The sequence below is a fragment of the Monodon monoceros genome, unplaced genomic scaffold (assembly GCF_005190385.1).
Source record: "Monodon monoceros isolate NGI ecotype Baffin Bay Population unplaced genomic scaffold, NGI_Narwhal_1 Super_Scaffold_16, whole genome shotgun sequence".
In the NCBI taxonomy this organism is placed as follows: Eukaryota; Metazoa; Chordata; class Mammalia; order Artiodactyla; family Monodontidae; genus Monodon; species Monodon monoceros.
The window spans coordinates 48,521,402-48,538,122 of NW_021703772.1; positions in this window are offsets into that span (position 1 = coordinate 48,521,402).

Sequence of the window (16,721 nt, forward strand, 5' to 3'; positions counted from 1 at the left end):
ATCCTGCGCCACCCATCCACCTTATGTATAGTAGTCTACATCTGTCAATCCCACACTCCCAATCTGTCCCTCTCTCCTTCCCCCTCCCCCTTAACAGCCACAAGACTGCGCTCCACGTCTCCAAGCCCACACTTGACCAGTACACACATTCATGTGTATCATTCCTAGACCACACACACACAAGCGACATCATACAACCTGAGTCCCTATCTGTCTGACCTACCTCACCAAGCAAATATCCTCCAGGTCCATACATGCCGCTGCAAACAGCAATATCCCATTCCTTCCCATGGCCGAGTAACATTCCACTGTACACCCACACCACATCCTCCCCAGCAAATCGTCTGCTGATGAGCACCTGGGCTGTGCCCATGCCTCGGTCACTGCAAACAGTGCCATAGGGCGCATGCATTCCCTTGAAGTAGAGTCCTTGCTCCTTCGGGATATAGACCAAGGAGTGGGACTGCTGGCCACATAGCAGCTTCACCTTCAGTCTTCTAAGGAACCTCCACACTGCTCTCCACAGTGACCGCACCAGTTCTCACCTCCACCAGCAGCGCACGACCCCACCCCCACCCCCGTCCTCCCCAGCACCTATCATCTGTAGACCCCTAGATGACAGCCACCTTGACCTGTGCGAGGCAGTACCCCATGGGGACCCCAATATGAACTTTTCCAAAAATCATCAACGCCGAACATTCCCCCATGTACCTACCGGCCGTCCTCACGTACCCGCCCTCCTGGAAAAATGCCCACCCGGGTCTCCCGCCCACCCTCCAACCGAGATGTCTGCCCCTTCGCCACAGAGTGGCACAACACAACAGGTTCATACATTCTCGACACCAAGCCCCTGACAGTGGCACAACCCTCATTCTCTCCCTCTCTGCAGGCCACCCCTCATGGGGGTGGGGATGGGATACACAATTTTCTTTATTTTAAAATGGTCACCAGAGAATATCTAATTACTAGACTGGTAATAAAAGTAATGAGATGACGAAAAAATCCAAGAAACAGCTGGTTTTTAGACATACAATAGAAATTTGGTATAAATGTAAAGGGAACAGTGAAAAATTTAGCAATGGCATAAAAGTCCATTGCTTACTCTGTCAGGAATTAAGGAGAAGTAATTTGTGAAACTATTCAACAGAATAGCCAGTGACAAGAAATAAAACGTGTGAAAATTGATAAATAGATGATTCTCAACAGAATTGTCAAGGTAGGTATGGATTTATACAAACATGCCGACTTTCACAAATTTAGAGATTCTCAATTATTTCTTCCCATACATACCTTTCATAAATGTTTATGTCTAGCTATGAATAAATATTGATCAGATGTTGTGAGCATGCCCTTCTTTCTTTCTTTCTTTATAGTGGATACAGCAGCAAGGAACATTGTTAAACATGTTATCCACAGGAGAAGAGTTATTTAAAAACATCTGATTTTAGCACTGAAAAACCAGAATTATGGTTAAAATATAGTAATGGGGAGGGGGAAACAATATATGAAAGAAATAAGATAATATTCCTTTATATATAATCTAATAACTTCATATAATGGTGACTTTCAAATCAGGAATTATGTAATAATTACATTATAGTTTCCCTGAACTTATCCTTTAGAAACTACTTCATCCTCATGATACATTGTATCAACGAGGATACAATCAGGAGACATAAATCACAAATTCATATGGGGGTAGTTTAATATGAAAAATTATTAGCTATAGTGAGAGTTGACAATGAAGTTTCTGTAGGGGTCTAATGAACAGCCTAGAAATGCCAGAGAGTACTCTAGAAAGGTCCCATTGGAGAAGTGTGGCTGCGACCCACTGGAAGCTCTCTGAGTTGTTCCAGGTAAGAGCTGGTGTGCAGTTATCAAGAAAGCAGGAAATATCCCTCCAGGATGCAGTTGGGTCAAGGCTAGTGGACAAGAAACTGATTGGAAAATAGGAAACAACTTTGAGGGTATAGGTGGATTGTTGCTGGCATGCAAGTGGGGAGGAAATTTATGGCTGAGACTGGCAAGGAGAAAACGCTTCCAGGCTGGAGGGCAAGCCAAGGTTGGAGGGCAGATGCAGGAAAGAAATAGAAGCATCAGGAGCTCATGTGCTGGCTGAGTAGTTTAGGTGTGTGGTGTCGGTTCAGGGACAGCTTCATTGACATTGTCACTGAGCTAAGGCCGAGGCTGTAAGCACACTGAAGGGCTACTTTCTCCAGGCTTCTAGCTGGGCAGAATGTAACTGAATGTTCCCCAACACACAATACTGGCAGCCGTGAGAGGAGAAGAAAAAATAAAAATGGAACTACACTGTAATGGGAAGAGATGCCCTTTTCTCTAGTTCTATATCTACATCACCCTGTGCTGAAAAAGTAAACATCTTACTCTCTGCCAAGGAAAAGTGCTCAGAATCCAGCTCTATTATTGCAGAACAGGGAAAAAAAACCCACTGGATTTGAAGCTGAGATAATAAATTGATAGTTCCAAGCACATGGTCCTTTTGGGATGCCAAACATCATGCTTTACTTCCCATTCTACTGCGATAGCAGAAAGAAATCCCTGACTATGGTTTTTGAGACAATGACTCCAGTCAAGCCCGATATAAGCTTAGCCCTGGGACTTCCAAGTCATATGAGTAATATTGACCTTTGGATCTAGCTAACTGAGTTGTCTTTTTACAATTTGTACCTGAAAAACTCCTGATTGGTACAAAAATGCCCTCAAAAACAAATGTACAAAACATAAAGAAAGATGCTTTCTTTAATAAGTACATCTGGGTAGTACAAGATTTCTTCACAATCTTTCACATTGTAATTATTTAGATACTTCATTGCTCGTATATAATTTCTTCATGTGTTATTGGGTATAGTTTCATCATTCGTAAACAGAACTGAGATTAAAACACCCTTTTACAGACTTCTGGCTTGAGCTCCATCATTTAAAAGTTGGAAATTCTTGTGGTTTGATGACCATCTTTAGCGTTGGGTTCGGGTTGCTTTTACTTTTTTGTGTGTGTATCATCACTCTCATCCACAGAACAAGATGAAAATTTAGCAAACCCCAAATCACTGACTTTGTTTATATCCTCCAGGGAATTGAGGCCACAGGACAAACGGCCTTCCAGAAATCTAGAGAGAGGCAGATAAAGACAATCACAGCCATGGTCAGGATCAGGTTACCTGGAGCTGAAGCAACTGAGGCCATTAACTGGTAGGAATACTTGAAGAGTAATTTCGATGAATTTCTGCAGGCTGAGTGTGTACTAGCTTGACAGTAGCTTAACTAAAATCTCCTGGGAGCCCAATCTTAGAGGGGTCACCCTGAATTTTCATGAATTTTACCTACAGCAACCCCACCAGGTGCCCACTGTAAAAATTGTGAGGAGAAGCAGAAAAGTACCCATTTTGAAATACACCTAGAAAATAAGAAAGCATTGGAAATAGGCCCAGAGCTGTCTCTATAACAAAAGTTTGCCCTTCAGGGGAAATGACTTTACCAGAGCATTATCTAACCTGGGAGCAGAGCAATTAGACAGCTCCTGACTCCCTATCCATTATATCTTATGCTCGGGGGTTAAAAAAAAGGTTATGAAATGTTTCTGAATCACAGCCCAGTGACTCAGGCCAATGAAAACTGAGATTTAACTGTAAAACATTTGAATGCTTCCCTTCCCCCATATCTTAACAGCACATCAGGAGGCATCAGAATAATAACAGTAGATTATTACTGAAAGAGCTGCAAGACACAGACTCGATTAAGTTCTTAAGGAAACCCAAAGAAAACAGGGGAGAAAAAAATACAAATGAGGAAACTGAAGCCTCTGGCACCTATATCTACAGAAAATACTATACACAGTCCAGCACCAAGCCAGACTAACATAAAACCTCACATTATGTGATATATCATGCCCAGTTTTCAACAATAACAGCAAAAACAAAATATAACACATGCTAGAAGACATGAGACAAAGCATCAGAACAAAAGTGAGATATGAAACTGATTTTAGAATGAATTTAGAGAATTTAAAATCACATTTAGAGAATTTAAATCAATTTAATATGATAAATGTACTCATGCAAAAAGTAGGCAGCATGCAAACAGATGGGTAATGTAAGCAGAGGGATGGAACCACAAAGCAAAAATCAGAAGGAAATGCTAAAAAAATCAAAAAAGAACTAGCAGAAATGAAAAATGACATTGATAAGCACATTAGCAGGCTGGATGTGGCCAAAGAGAGTATCACTGAGCTTGAAAACTTGTCAATAGAAAATTTCCAACCTGAACTGCAAACAGATAAAAGATGAAAAAAAAATGAAGATTATATCCAAGAACTGTGGAACAATTATTTAAAATACAGTAGGTACCATCACACTTAAGGTGAGAAACTAGATGCTTTCGCCCTGAGATCAGGCACAAGGCAAGGATGCCTTCTCTTAGTACTCTTATTCAACATTGTACTAGTAGTTCTAGTTAATGCAATAAGGCAAGGAGAGGAAGTTAAGGTATGAAGCTTGGGGAAGAAGAAATAAAACTTTTTATTCACAAATGACATGACTGTATATGTAGAAAATCCTTAACAATCACAAAGAATTCCTGGTTCTAATAAATGATTGTAGCAAGGTTGTGGTGTACAATGTTAGTATATAAAAGTCAATTGCTTTTCTAAATACCAGCAATGAATAATTGGAGTTTGAAATTAAGAGCACAACACCATTGTATTAGGCTGCTCAGGCCGCTGTAACAAAATACCACACACAGAGTGGCTTAAACAACAGAAATGTATTTTCTTAAAGTTTTGGAGGCTGTTAAGTCCAAGATCAAGGTGCCGGGAGGGTTGGTTTCTCCTGAGAACTCTCTCCTTGCCTAGCAAACAGCTGTCTTCTCCTTGTGTCTTCACATGGCCTTTTCTCTTTGTGTACACACTCCTGGTGTTTCTTCCTTTTTTTATAAGGACATCAATTCTATTGGATTAGGACCCAATCCTTATAACCTCATTTAACCTTAGTTATTTCCTTAAAGGCCCCATCTCCAAATACACTCACAGTGGGAGCTAGGGCTTCAACCTATGAATTTTGGAGAGACAATAACAGCCACTTACATTAGCACAATAAAAATTGAAATATTTATGTATAAATCTAACAAATAAATACAGGATTTATAGATGGGAGTTACAAAGCCCAGTTGAAAAAATCAAAGGTGGTCTAAATAAATAGATTTTTTATGTTCATGGGTAGGAAGACAAAATATTATTAAGATGTTAATTTTCCCACCTTGATCTATAGTTTCAACACCTTGTAATCAAAATCCCAGCAAGCTATTTTGTGAGTATTGACAAACTTATTCTAAAATTTATATGGAAAGCAAAAGATCCAGGAGAGTCAGCACAATCCTGAAGAAGAAAAGGGTTGGAGGACTGACACTACTTGACTTTAAGACTTACTATAAAGTTATGATAATCTAGATAATGTGGTACTGGTGAAAGAACAGATAAATAGATCAATAGAACAGAATAGAGAGCCAATTGAATTGAAAACCTATGTTTATATAAAAACCTCCACATGGATGCTTCTAGCAGCTCTATTCATAATCACCAAAAGCAGGAAGCAACTAATATGCCCTTAAATATATAAACAGACTGTGGTATATTCAAATAATGGACTGTAATTGAGTATTAAAAAGAATGAGCTATCAAGCCACAGAAATACACTAATGAAACTTAAATGCACATGGGTCTGTGAAGAAGCCAGTATTGAAAAGCCACATACTGTATGCTTCCAATTATGTGACATTCTGGAAAAGGCAAAACTGTATTGAAAGTAAAAAGATTAGTTGTTGTCAGTGGTTCAGAGGGAGAGAGGAAGGGATCAATAGATAAAAATGGGATTTTTAGAGCACTGAAACTATTATGTGTATACTGTAATGGTGGTTACATGGTATTTTGCATTTGTCAAAATCCATCAAATTGTACAATACAGAGAATGAACCTTATATATAAACTATGGACTTTTGTTAATGATAGTGTGTCAATATTGATTCATCAGTTGTAACAAATATGCCACACTAATGCAAGTTGTTAATAATAGGGAAATTGCGTGATAGGGAAGGGATGTATATGAGAACTCCCTGAATTACCTGCTCAATATTTCTGTAATTATTTAACTGTTTTATAAAAAGTCCATTAATTAAGTACATACAAACACACACACACACACACCACGCATCTTTTACTACTTATTTAGCATGTGGTCATGGACAAATACTCCCTTAACTGTGGTTTACTTGTCAATAAAATGGGATTATTAAAACAGATTTCATATGAGGATTAATTTAAAATGTAAGAATGCTAAATAGATCAATGTAATAGAATATAAAATTACTGAGCTTCAGTTAATGTAAATTCACTCCATACATGTCCATATACTTATTACACAGATTTAACTCTGTCAAGGAGGATTTCATGCAACTGAAAGTTACCATAAATAAAAAACTCAATTTCATAAGATACAAACAATAAGGAAGATTTATTATCTCATAAAGCAGAGTTTACATGGATAAGAAGTGGCCACCTTAAAAAAATGGCTATTGGATAGACATCCAGGAAGTGTCCTATAATAATTTTTGTTTTATCCAACATTTTGGTGTTATGTGAAATATGGTCTTATCGCTATAATTTGTTTTAAAACTGGCTCAAGAATGAATATATTTTGCCCCTTGCTTGACAACTTTGTAGAGTCAAAATGTCTATAATGCTCTTTATTTTAATCTCCTCATCTATTTTTGCCACCAGAGAAAGAACAGTGTTTTTGTTGACACACAGTAGTACCTGATTTTCAGTCATATTATTTCTGCAATATCTCATTTGGGGGTGCTAGAGATTTATGGCAAAGGAAGAACGCTATTATTAAATCCAGTCTACTTTTCTAATAACATCATGAGACTGAAGCTAAAATGAATAAAGGCTATATTGCTTTTCTTATAAACATTCATTTTTCTAAGTGATTATTCCCATTCATTCATAATATATTTTTATGTCCAGACTAACTGTCAAGGTACAAATGGCTTCAGGTCAAAGTTAATAAATTAGAATTTTGGAAAACATATTTATATTTCAGATGAACTGAACCACTGTTAAATTCTATATTTATAATTTATAAACTATAATGGTCAACAAAGAATCACTTAATACCTACTCTGGACAAGTAATCAGTGTATAAATCATCTAAGGTACCCCATATTTTGAATCTGGAGGGTACCAGAATGTAATACATATTATGTACTAGTTATTATTCCAGACATATGTTCTCTTCAATCAATTATTTTAAATTGAGTACAATTTAAAATTTCTTATTAACTGTTCCAGAACCAGGACATACAGTGATGGATGGAGATATAATTTAGAACAAATAATGTAATTCCTTACCAAATATGGTCATTCATTTAATTAAAGATTATTTAATTCAGCTTCCTAATTATAATGGGGGAAATCTCTAAATCACAGGACGATGTCCTTGTTAAAGATCGTGTTCCAAATTACTGTAATAGCTAGAAAATAAACATTATGTTCTGACCAACACCCAAGTTAGGTTTTTGTTTCCCTACAAGAAGATTGTCTTCTTGTGGTCTACTATCTTCTTATAAATGTTAGTTTGTGTACATGTTAGTTTGTGGTCAGTAAAGGAACTTTATTGTAAAGGAACTTTCCAAACATCTCAACTGCTTTGCCCTTTCTTTCATCATTTTTATGTGCTGTTTCCTTTTTCTGTCTGTCTCTGTTCTAACGGTCTTTATTGGAATTTTAGAAATGAGAGCTCCCCAATAGGTTTCAGAAGCAATGGTTACAAAAGAGGACCTATACACAACCTGTTCTGACCTGTCTGCAAACTTCTATGTAGTAGTGGACACCAAAGTCTTATTTATCTACATGGATCAATACCTTTGCTGTGAACTCAACATTCCTTAACACCTTGGAATTATTATTCCTGTTACATATAAACATATAAATACAATTAAAGAAAAATGTTATGTTCAATGAACAAAGTTATTTTTGTATGTTTTTTTCCTGTTGTGAATAAGCAATGTATTCTAAGACATAGAACTAATTTTTGATCAGATATTTTAGGTTAATATTTCCTTTATTTTAATTGTACTTTATTCATGGAAAGGAGCAAAGATGATCAGAGAAATTAACTAAAATAAACAAGATTAATGTAAACCAACAATATAATATTTTATATGAAATCCTTTCAGTCAAGGACTGTGATGGGTCTGAGATTTAACCTACTTAAAAGATAACAGGTTAGCCTGCCATGGGTTCATGAATTCTGGTAGAAGACACGAGACTCTTAGGTTAGAGATGAAGGACAGTGCTTCTTATTCAGGACAGTAACATTAGCCTGAGTATCAGCATTTTGGTGGAAGCTCTCTTACCCCCAATTCTGGCTGGTTTATGTGAAAAGAGCCAGGTGGCATCTGCACATAGTTTGTTGCATTAAAGAAGAGGAATGCTGAGCTTAGAGAGCCCAATTTTCTCTTAATGATGGACATTAAGCGTGCTTACCCTTTCTTGCAGAGAGAGAAACTATCATTCTTTTCCAAGGCTGTCCACTATTCAAACATTATTAAAAATAATTCAGAACCAAAAGCAGTCAGTGCCTCACTTAGACGGCATATAGAAATGTGAGAGACACTTGGAGAATTGTCTTTCAACACCTTCTACCTTATAAAAATGTTTTCTTAATATCTCCTTCTAAGGTAGAGGAATTTTTTGTAACTTTTGGAGGTGGAGAGGGGAAAAGTCAAAGAAATCCCATTTGAAAACAAGAGTGTTATATGATTCTAATGAAGTAAGCTATGAAATAAAAAAAAAGTCAGTGTTGCAGACACTGGGATTTCTTCTTTTAATCTTTGTGTGTACCAGTCCCCTGGCTTCTCTGTAATTTCATTTCTAAAGGTCTGCACTAGCAACTCTCTTCAGAGAACTTCCCTTGGGATACTGATGCCACCTTGCCTACGCTTGCAGAGTTGCAAGAAGCTGAGAGTTTGTTTCTTGATGGCTGTTCTTAGCCAGTGATTGATTGGTGCTTGAATTGATAGCTCACTATGTTTCTATTCAAGAAAAACACCGAAGTGAAGCTTACACTTCCACGTTTCCCTGAGGGATCAGCTATATTTACCCTCCATAGGACTTTCTGGAAATAATATTCTTTTTAACTTCTATTTCCTATTCTGTTTTCCCTATTACCTTCCTAGGTTCTCCTGAAAGCACTTTTATCTTTTTGCGGTAAGCGGGCCTCTCACTGCTGTGGCCTCTCCCGCTGCGGAGCACAGGCTCCAGACGCGCAGGCTCAGCGGCCATGGCTCACGGGCCTAGCCGCTCCGCAACATGTGGGATCCTCCCGGACCGGGGCACGAACCCGTGTCCCCTGCATCGGCAGGCGGACCCTCAACCACTGCGCCACCAGGCAAGCCCTGAAAGCAATTTTTTAGTAAATCATTTTCACAAAAATTTCTTGTTTCAGATTCTGCTTCTCATTAACTATGCAATAACAGGCAGGAAAGATTAAAGAAAATGATAGCTACCACTATTGCCTGCTTATTATATTCCAACACTGTGTAAGCCCTTGATTTCATCCTCATAACAACTCTGTGAGGTAGGTATTGTTATTCCATTTTAGTTAGGAGAAAGAGAGGTTCAAAGAGGTTAATTAATTTGCCCAAGTCCTATTGATAGTAAGTGGCAGAGCTCAGTTCTGGCACCATCACCATCCAAAGACTACGTGTCTAAATACTACAGAGATTAGGAAATCTAGTTTAACTTTTACTCTTCTGAACTTAAGTCTTGAACTAAAAAAGCAGCTCTGAAGAATATTTTCATGAGCCTTTTCATTAAAATGTTAACAGTCAAGAATATGCCCATGGAGATATTTAAGCAGTGACCATGTACATGGATAATGCTTCCCAGATGCTACTGAGGTCACACAATTCTATAGTTGCATACTCCAACTAAAAGTAAGTTTGTAATCACTGTTCCTCAAATGTTAGGGTGAATGAAAATGTAAGAATTCTCAGGTCCACAGAGGTAGGAATTCTTGAGGAAAGCTTATAGAAAATCCAGATCCACTGGTGTCAAATCCAGAGGTTTTGTTTTGTTTTGTTTTGTTTTTTACTGTTTTTATTGGAGTATAATTGCTTTACAGTGGTGTATTAGTTTCTGCTTTATAACGAAGTGAATCAGTTATACATATACATATATCCCCATATCTCTTCCCTCTTGTGTCTCCCTCCCTCCCACCCTCCCTGTCCCACCCTTCTAGCTCGTCACAAAGCACTGAGCTGATCTCCCTGTGCTATGCGACTGCTTCCCACTAGCTATCTATTTTACATTTGGTAGTGTATATATGTCCATATACACTACCACTTTCTCACTTTGTCCCAGCTTACCCTTCCCCCTCCCCGTGTCCTCAAGTCTATTCTCTAGTAGGTCTGTGTCTTTATTCCTGTCTTGCCCCTAGGTTCTTCATGACTTTTTTTTTTTTTTTTAGATTCCATATATATGTGTTAGCATGCGGTATTTGTTTTTCTCTTTCTGACTTACTTCACTCTGTATGACAGACTCTAGGTCCATCCACCTCACTACAAATAACACAATTTCGTTCCTTTTTATGGCTGAGTAATATTCCATTGTATATATGTGCCACATGATGTAATGAGTCTGCTATACATTTCAGGCAACTGTAATTGAATTATGGAACTGAATTATGGAAAGTCAAAGGAGGTGAAAGAGGACTGCAATTAATACTTAAAAAATAGACATTAATTCATCCTAACGTAGTGATGTACTGTCAAATATATGTAAATTCAGTTTTAATATTCCAATAGTGTTCTTCTTTTCTTTTGCTCTATATTCACATTGTCTTTTTCTTCTTTTTCCCTTATTTCCAGTGTAGATACACTTCAGTTGGGGGTGCAAGAGCTCATCTTTAGAAAATGTTAGATTACCTAAGCTATGATATTTGAAAGCCTCTAATGAAGCTCCCAACTTTCCTGCATAGGCTGCAATAGATGTGCCTCTGTGAATAAAGGCTATGGAGACGAGCCATTGTAAAGTGTCCAAGAACACAGACTTTGAGCACAGGGGATGCTGTGAGCATACATTCGTATCTCTAAATTAGTATGTAGGGAATATAAATTGCAAATAATTAATTGACTAATTGTCAAATTTTCATGTATTTACCATAGTCTTGGACTTAGTCTTTTATAAAGTTTAAAACTATTTTTATAGTCTTTACAACCATAGTTGCATCTTTTTTTGTACCTCATAGATATTCTAAAAAAGTTTGCTTACACTTTCTTGCCCACGATTCTCTGTTAAACTCAGTGAAATGTGGCTTCTTGGCTCACATTTCTAGTAAAGTTACTATGTCAAAATTGATAAACAAAAATGATTTGGGTCATTAAATGAAAAATGAATAGTTCTTGTTTACTTAACTACCTTATGATATTTACAACTCTTAACATACTCTTTTTACTTAAAACTATCTCTTGCCATTATTTCCATGGTATTATAATTCTCTAGTTTATACTCTAGCTCTACGGAAACTTCTCTGTGTCCTCCATAGTTTCTTTCTCCTCTTTCCAAGCTTAAATATTGCTTGTATTTTTAGGAGCCATTTCTCTCTTTATACATTCTCCCTGGGGCTTATCTCAAGCCTTCTAAGACTTTAATTAAAATGATTAGGGTGATGATTTCAGGATAATTTTTTTTAGTATATATCTCTTTTGAACTTTAGACCTGTGCAGTAGTTTCTCTTTCAAAAGATCTGTATTTCCATCTCAGAGTGATTAAATTCTTATTTTCTATGAAACTGAAGCCCAAGGCATAATGTGAAGCTACTGAGCTATTATGTGTGATGCCATTGTAGTTATCTTCACTGCAGTTAATAATTTGCTTGCCAAGATTCAAATTTGTTTGTTCTCAAATCATTTTGTGCATGTTGCATTTATTACTACAAGCACATAATTTAATTCAGTGTTAAGTCAAGTGATGAAATATGAGTACCAGGAGATCAAGTTTATTCCTACAACAATGAAGTTTAATGCTTTAGAAATTCTAAATTAGGCTGAGTTGCTAATAAATGATGTCAACTATCTATGGCATGGGTATGGCAACAAAGTAAGACTGGAGAAAAATAAATAAGTAAAAAATTCTTTGGATTTGTTCAGTAGTGTACTTTAAATTAATGTCTGGAAGTCATAGATTATTTGAGTGCGGATTATATAAGAAAAGATGACTAACAACTTCAATGGGTAAACAGATATTCAAAGAAAGGGCCTTGGGCTTATAGCACAATATTGGTGAATTTAATACACAATAAGATAATGAGTTAATATACAATGTTTAGACTGTCCCATTGTGCATATGTGCCATGATGTGTGCTTTCTCACTTTATTCAAATAACTAACAACAAACCAGTTCTGATTGTTTCAGGTAGAGAATTTTTACTACATATTCATGTATTTGCAAGATAACTCTATTTGGATATATTCTAGGTGCCTCAAGTTTAATGTATAAAAAAATATTATCTTCCATTCCCCTAAACTTTCCAACTTTTATAAACTTTCTTCCATTCTTGTCTTCTGTCTTTTCATTATTGGTAAATAAGCACATTGGTCAAATGGACCAGACCTGAAACTCAAATTTCATTTTTAAATCCTCTCTTACTCTCTTCAAAAACTTTTCCTATAAAGTCTACTCTTAAATAGCCCTAGATTATCTAACTTCTAGATTATCAAACCAACATTATATTTATTTGCTTGCTTCTGCTTGAAACTCTTTTTTATTTTTCTGACATCCTCAACACTCTTAAACAAATGCACACATACTAGTTAATTCTTCCTTATGTAATCCTAGTGATATTTCTAATCTGCAACTCTGATAAAGGCCAGTCATCTCACTATTTAAAAACTGTTAATGACTATCATCCTAACTATAAAGTCCTAATGATCTGCTTTTGTCTTTTTATCTCTCAGCCTCATCTATCAAAAAGAACACTTTTTACGCTTTTGTTTCCTTAATGTGGCATATTCTCTTTCATAACATATTGTTTATCACATTTATTATGTTATGCAGCCCATCATATTAAAATTGCCAATTTAATTATCTATTCCCTCCCAATTCTAAACTTATTCTTGATAGGTTTTATTTCTAGCTCTGTCTCTCCAGAGCCTAGTAGAACCCTGGAACATAGTAGACATAAATGATCATGAGACAAGTTTTCCTAAATAAGTTAATAAATTGAAGGGGTGTCTCAAAATGAGAATAGTGTAGTCATAGCTTGAAATTATATTATTAGCCATAAATTGTTTATTCAGTCCTCTCACTGCTGATCAAAATTGAGGACAAGCACCTCACTAGCCAGTTATTCAATAATTTACTAGAATAGTTATCATGGCATTTTCCATGCAAGACCTAAAGAAACATGAGATTTATGATGACATGGAAAAGGAAGGCATCTTACAGTTTTCCAAGCAGTTAAGAAAATTTTTTCACATCTTTGACTCTATGTACCTGAGAATATATCCCATTCCACCTCCTGACTGTGACTGTGGAGAGACAGAGGGTAGCATCTTGTTTAGGGAAAAACATCCAGGAATTCCAGGCAGCAACAATTAGGCAGTTCTTGGAAGGTGTGTGTGTGTGTGTGTGTGTTCCACAAAGTATATCTAGAGAGACAAAACTCATTCTTCAGACTTAGAATTTGGAGTACCAATGTCTCAATCTCTGTGTTCTGGTGGAATTAGGAGTGACGACCAGCTGAAAACGGTCTGCCAGTATCCTCCCCGAGTGCTAATCTTAACTGAATGATTTGGGCTTCAGAAAATGTATTATTTGCTGAAGCAAGAATGACAGTATCTCTCAAAATAGGATGAAGATTTGAAGGGAGTTGGAGAGGGACACAGCACATCTGAGTGCAAAGAGCCCGATTAGGTACTACATTCACTTCTTGTGAATGGCTGAATTTATTACCAAGGAAAGTCTGTATTCAGCGCCTGATTTTTAACATTTACATTCTCACTTTGTAATCCCTCCACCCCCCCTCAAAATGTCCCAATACTTCCATTCAGAAAGTTCCTTGTGTTCTTCTTGGAAGGCATTACGGGACATTATGACATAGAAGCAGTGTGGCCTGTTCCACTCATCCTCTTGACTGTGACTGTAAAGAGAGAGCAGCATTGTCAAAGGGACAATGTCCAGGACTTCCAGGCAGCGACTAGCATGCAGTATAATGAGACTGGATCTTGGGAGGGAAGGGAAAATCATTCAGTACAGTACTGTAAATAGCTTCCAAGTTTCCAAGTAACAATGCAGGAGATGAAAAAACAAAAACAAAAATACTTTCCCTCACTAAGCTCTGAGCTCACTGTTTATAGGGGGATTCAATTTAAATTTGTGTATGGAAATACTATAATGTATTATTTTTCATGTAGAGAGAGTATTATATTTCTATTCCATCTAAAACTCTATATTCATAGCCATTTAAAAAATATCTTTACTGTCAGTAAAGTATCATTGCAGTCAAAATGCATAACCCAGTTCTTAACATAGATGGGGACTCTAACAACTTGACAGTACAACTATAATAAGTTTTAATAGTTACCTCCAATTGTAGCTAGATTTATCGGTATAATGGATTTCTGTAGAGTCCTTTCTATGCTGGCACGTTTAGGCAAAGATTATTTATATGAAAAAATAATGTTATATGAATACTGGAGAAACACTGATTCTCAATTTTACAAATAAATCTTTGTTTGGCAATTGAAAAAGGTCGTGTCGAACTATTATTACATATTAGAATAGCAGATAAGCAAGCACCCTGGCAATCTTTGGATATGCAAAATGCAATGATAATTGCTAATGTCTAAAATGTATTTAAAATATCATGTTACGTTTCACACTACCTAACAAATGTTATGGCTTCACATAGGTCATGGTCAGGACCGCTGCACTTCAGGACAGAAAATAGATTTCTCATCTCAGTAGAACATATTAATATTTCTATCACTTTTGTTTCAGTACAACTGTTCTGGAGGTAGAAGCCATTTAATAAAATCTATAGTTAGTTTTAGGCTTACTAGTTTAATGTGAAGATTAATGACTTACCAACTTTATATAGGTTAAAGTAAGAGCCACTTGTAAAATCATTTAGATTAAAAATAGTTGAAAAAGATAAGCAGATTACCTGAAATTCAAAGCATTAATTTGAAACTTAGTTGTTTTCAATAGTGTGTGGGAAATTTAATACAGTCCACAAGAGTAAGGCAGCTGAAATGTTGGATTTTTAAAACCTCACTCTCCTTGAATTTAAAATGTCACAATTTGGGCAGGCTCAGACCAGGGATATAATAGGAATTTGTCACAATGAAGGGAACATGTCATGTAAGTCAATAAGCATTTTGGACCCACATAATTAACTCAAGTACAGAGGTTAGCTTCAACAAGTACAACTAGGAGGATCAAGACACTGTCCAGGTAGCAAGTTTAGGCAACAATGAAATGTTGAATTAATTGGTGCAACAGAAAAGGGGAAACACCAGAACACAGTGTAGTGCTGACGAGAGCTAGGAAGGAGCTGAGATCTAGTTTTGTCCTAAAGGAGATCGTGGACTAAGTAGGGTAACCAATGAGTTTATGCATTGAGAGGGTTTTCCGGTTAGAAGCCCAGCTGTTGAACTAAGCCTGTGAAGCAAGATGAAATGGGCTATTTAGATGAGCATTACATCCTAGTTCTTGTAGGTAAAATGAAAATTTAGTTCTGTGTATAATTCCTGGTTATAGGAATTAAGTAGTGAAAAGAATAGGAGAACCTTTTGGAGAAGCCTGAAGGGTTAATGTAAGCATGTCATCAAAGATCCTTTACTTAATATGTGGGCACTTCCCAAAAACTTATGCTTTCTGCCTGTACCTTCAATAAATATACTGAGGAATGAAATGAAATTAATATTCAATGAGGGAATTAAAATAGTCTTAGAGATAATCAATACAAGCTAGATATGGAAGGTAATAATACTAAACCACAAAGTATGATAAATTCCACTGAATATTATGAGACCTACTTCTTAAAATTAAAATATATTATATAATATTCTAAATAGTATGAAAATAGTAAATACATAGAAAATATACCCCATAAAAATGTTAGGAAGTAATTTATAAAAAGTTTAAATGTAGCAGTTAAAACTAGAATCCTAAAACAGGGAAATATTAGTAAAATATGTAAATAATATATTCAAAATATTACCACAAAAATGTAAAAAAATTAAAAATAATTCAGTTACTTAAAAATAAGATTTTAGGAGATTAAAAGAAAAGAAAAACCTTGTTATGCTCAGAGTTTTCTACCAGGAGCTTCCGGTTCAAGTAGATTCCATATCCTATGTTCCCAAGCATTGAAAGCTCAGGGCATGTGCTAGTCTGTAAGATGCCTCTGAGAATAAATAAAAGGATATTGCTCTAGGCATTTGGCTTAGTGAGCAATGGTGCCTTTGAGCAAAGGAAAAATAGTCGCTTTCTCTGTACCAATGTAGCCTATGCTGGGTCTGGGGGAGGGGGACACAATCCACAGGGCTGGCAGTTGGTGAGCTAGATTTCAATCATACTCAGCAACTCAGAACAAATTGCATAGCATTTTACTGCAGGCTTTAAATCAACACTTGAACCTCAA